Raw genomic sequence first — 4,805 nt, 5'->3', positions numbered from 1 at the left:
GATTTCAAACAAGGCATACACGATGGAGTGACGGGCCAGGGAATAAAGCCAGATATAGGATTGACAGACAGATGCACAAATATATGCATTTCATATTCAATAAAAAACAGGGTACGTTTACGTGCAAAAGTTACAAACGCACAGTTTTCTATCCAATAAAACTTCAGATAAGTGATATGACATTCAAATGTATTAACAATCACACGCGTATATATGGATAACCATTCGGAACTCCTCGGCCATTTTCCATCGAAAACAACCTTGGATGTATATGGCCGGTTTACAATGTCAGAAATATGTACACTTTAACTACGCTGCATGTAGATCGCGTAGTAATTTCAATTTAGCAATTAAACTTAATGACTTAACTCTAGGAAATCGTAATTGTGTGTGCAATCATACACTTCACTGACAATCAAATTAAACTGAGATATAAAAGCACGCCAAAACACTACATTTAATTAATAATATTATCTAAAGTTTTACGAACTAATTCTTCCGATGTACTGGCATACATGCGAGGTTGTTTTCAATAGAAAATGACTGAGGAGTTCCGAATGATGGATAACACGCTTTCCACTTGATAAGGGAGGCTTGTTCTTGAAGGGAAGGAATCATTTGCACTGAAATAACCACAAAATGTTCACCGTCTTGTAGTAGAATAGCTGCAGCAGTCAGAACAAGCATCATGTTTGCTGTGTGACTGTTAATGCTGTTATAAGTTCAAATGCATAATGATATACATTTTATTTTCGATGGCGGGGAGGGGTAGGCACTTTTCTGGTGTCTGTACTTGAATCGTTATCCTGGCCTTTTCTCCTTGATGCTGGAAATGTATGGTACAAGAAGTAAGCATATAGTTTACAACATGAGGGTCGAAATAGCCCTATATCGCTCATTTGATAAAAATAAACAATATGTCAATGGTGAGTAAGGATGTTGCTGTTAGTTAGGGAGTAAGTGGTTGCCAAGTTATATGATGATTGATAAGGAGGTTGGTTATTGTAAAGGGAAATTAATAGTGTTCCTAGTAAAGTCAAGACATTGTAAGCCAGTTGTTCCCATGGACAATGGATGTGATTGCAATGGCAGCAGACTACTGCTTTGACAATGGTTGCTTATGAAGTCATTGATATATATATGGATGTAGGTAGAAAGGAAGAAATAAGAATTTAGACAGCACTATCGCTGGAAAAGGCAGTAATTGTAATACAATGTGCTGATAGTAGGTAAACGGTTGTAGTATTTTAGGGGCGGATCCAGGAACTGACGTTAAAGCGCAAAAATGGTTTACCCCCCCCCCCCCGTCCCCCAAGGCGGTACCTAACAATACCTAGTTTTTGTTTTATAGAATATATGCACCGTGTTGTTTGCCGAGTTTTGTGATGTTGTTTCATGTTTCTTGTTTTGTGTGTTTGATGTCGTTGGCGTATACCCTGAGCCTTTAAACCGGGTTTATGTTTAAACTTTTGGATACTGAGCTTGTTTCTGCATGATAGTATCAACTACCATTGACCTTGATCTCAAATTATATTATACTCTTAAATTGGGTTCGGGCAAAGGACAACTTCTTCCAGGAAAAAGGTAATCATCATTCCTAACAACTCACCAGTAGAAGGTCTTTCTTGGCCATATTTTGTGATTGGCGGGGGATTTCAACCGACGTCCCGATGGGTGTTGGTCTCATGTCTGCTCCAAGCACTGCTCTTCGAAATAGGACGGCACCCACCAGGCTGCAAGTAAAATATTAAAGGTTGTTAGTTGTAGTTTGCAACATACTCGGCTGTTTGTTGAAGTTTGTGCATAAATATGTTTGTCTCAACCCGGGTTCGATTCCCGGCTTGGGTGCATGCGAAATTGGATTTGTAATGACCAAGCTGGACAAGGGGTTCCATCAGGTTCGCCGGTTCCCCCACACAAGACCACACCCTCGTGCTACATCATGTACACGGACATCTTTCTTCAAAATCATTGTAAAATAAAGTTTAAATTATCTAGCTTTTCGCTTTTTATCAAACGGAGTTAAAACTAAAATTCTGCTAATCGAGTTTGTCGCCACTCGGGATCTCCGAAATAGTAAAGATCATCAGGACTGATCATAAAAAGTGGGCATTCCAGGCTTTTAGAATATGCACCAAATCATAAGAATATGATTAGAAACGATCAAATTGTTCCAGTAAAGATGACCATGACCTTGCCATTAGACTGCTGCCACATATGTCTTCACGAGTGAGATATTTAACAACATTAAAAAAGCTGCACTCTAGCAGATTTGCCGTTTTGACAACTCTTTTTTTGTCTTGGAAAGAGCAAATTTTTGCGATAATATCTGCAAACCAGTAATAAAAGATTGCTGACAAAAGATCATATCGCAGTTTTTCATAATTCCTTAGGAAAGTAAATGTTTTATGGCTTAAACCGTTACTAACTGTTTAAGAAAAATGATTAAATCATCAGTTTTTGAACTTGAATATAAAAACCTGCGATCTATTTTTTGTCAGCATTCTTAAGTAACTGGTTTTCATGCATTTTCGCAAAAATCGGCTCTTTTCAAGACAAAAAATAAAAAAGTTGTCAAAACGTTCGATCTGTCAAGAGTGCAGCTTTAAAGGCTATTCGCCAAGTTGTTTAAAGTAAATTATACTTTGTATTGACACAATGAACTTGACCATGACCAATTGACACTAACTTCAGAACGGTATCTGTTACCAGCCGTACAATGCAATCCCGATATGTCAGTTATGCCACGCAGGCAAAAAAGACACTCAAATATAAAAAAAATGTATTTCAAAACATATTACCTCCGTTCTGCAATGTTGACGCCGTGATGTACAAATGGTCTGGGAGGAAGGTCTTGAAGGCTGGAACAGACTAAGATGCTTGCGTTTTCTTGAAGGGGACGCGTGTGACCTGCGCCGTGATGTACAAATGGTCTGGGAGGAAGGTCTTGAAGACTGGAACAGACTAAGATGATTGCGTTTCTTGAAGGAGACGCGTGTGACCTGCGCCGTGATGTACAAATGGTCTGGGAGGAAGGTCTTGAAGGCTGGAACAGACTAAGATGATTGCGTTTCTTGAAGGGGACGCGTGTGACCTGCGCCGTGATGTACAAATGGTCTGGGAGGAAGGTCTTGAAGGCTGGAACAGACTAAGATGATTGCGTTTCTTGAAGGGGACGCGTGTGACCTGCGCCGTGATGTACAAATGGTCTGGGAGGAAGGTCTTGCAGGCTGGAACAGACTAAGATGATTGCGTTTCTTGAAGGGGACGCGTGTGACCTGCGCCGTGATGTACAAATGGTCTGGGAGGAAGGTCTTGCAGGCTGGAACAGACTAAGATGATTGCGTTTCTTGAAGGGGACGCGTGTGACCTGCGCCGTGATGTACAAATGGTCTGGGAGGAAGGTCTTGCAGGCTGGAACAGACTAAGATGATTGCGTTTCTTGAAGGGGACGCGTGTGACCTGCGCCGTGATGTACAAATGTTCTGGGAGGAAGGTCTTGCAGGCTGGAACAGACTAAGATGATTGCGTTTCTTGAAGGGGGCGCGTTTGACCTGCGCCGTGATGTACAAATGGTCTGGGAGGAAGGTCTTGAAGGCTGGAACAGACTAAGATGATTGCGTTTCTTGAAGGGGACGCGTGTGACCTGCGCCGTGATGTACAAATGGTCTGGGAGGAAGGTCTTGCAGGCTGGAACAGACTAAGATGATTGCGTTTCTTGAAGGGGACGCGTGTGACCTGCGCCGTGATGTACAAATGGTCTGGGAGGAAGGTCTTGAAGGCTGGAACAGACTAAGATGATTGCGTTTCTTGAAGGGGACGCGTGTGACCTGCGCCGTGATGTACAAATGGTCTGGGAGGAAGGTCTTGCAGGCTGGAACAGACTAAGATGATTGCGTTTCTTGAAGGGGACGCGTGTGACCTGCGCCGTGATGTACAAATGGTCTGGGAGGAAGGTCTTGCAGGCTGGAACAGACTAAGATGATTGCGTTTCTTGAAGGGGACGCGTGTGACCTGCGCCGTGATGTACAAATGGTCTGGGAAGAAGGTCTTGAAGGCTGGAACAGACTAAGATGATTGCGTTTCTTGAAGGGGACGCGTGTGACCTGCGCCGTGATGTACAAATGGTCTGGGAGGAAGGTCTTGCAGGCTGGAACAGACTAAGATGATTGCGTTTCTTGAAGGGGACGCGTGTGACCTGCGCCGTGATGTACAAATGGTCTGGGAGGAAGGTCTTGCAGGCTGGAACAAACTAAGATGATTACGTTTCTTGAAGGGGACGCGTGTGACCTGCGCCGTGATGTACAAATGGTCTTGGAGGAAGGTCTTGAAGGCTGGAACAGACTAAGATGATTGCGTTTCTTGAAGGGGACGCGTGTGACCTGCGCCGTGATGTACAAATGGTCTGGGAGGAAGGTCTTGAAGGCTGGAACAGACTATGATGATTGCGTTTCTTGAAGGAGACGCGTGTGACCTGCGCCGTGATGTACAAATGGTCTGGGAGGAAGGTCTTGCAGGCTGGAACAGACTAAGATGATTGCGTTTCTTGAAGGGGACGCGTGTGACCTGCGCCGTGATGTACAAATGGTCTGGGAGGAAGGTCTTGCAGGCTGGAACAGACTAAGATGATTGCGTTTCTTGAACGGGACGCGTGTGACCTGCGCCGTGATGTACAAATGGTCTGGGAGGAAGGTCTTGCAGGCTGGAACAGACTAAGATGATTGCGTTTTTTGAAGGGGACGCGTGTGACCTGCGCCGTGATGTACAAATGGTCTGGGAGGAAGGTCTTGAAGGCTGGAACAGAC

General features: G+C 43.8%; 1 long non-coding RNA gene across 1 annotated transcript; it reads right to left on the bottom strand.

The window, feature by feature from the left end:
- Positions 1-394: 394 nt before the first annotated feature.
- LOC128243480 (uncharacterized) lies at positions 395-3,454 on the bottom strand. The gene is made up of 3 exons (XR_008262841.1): positions 2,802-3,454; positions 1,610-1,733; positions 395-826 (listed from the first exon to the last, which is right to left on the bottom strand). It is a non-coding gene; the product is annotated as an uncharacterized LOC128243480 (long non-coding RNA).
- Positions 3,455-4,805: the final 1,351 nt, after the last annotated feature.

This window comes from Mya arenaria, chromosome 8, assembly GCF_026914265.1.
Source record: "Mya arenaria isolate MELC-2E11 chromosome 8, ASM2691426v1".
NCBI classification, from domain to species: domain Eukaryota; kingdom Metazoa; phylum Mollusca; class Bivalvia; order Myida; family Myidae; genus Mya; species Mya arenaria.
The sequence above is the reverse complement of the archived record's forward strand: the minus strand, read 5'-3'. Positions and strand labels throughout refer to the sequence as shown.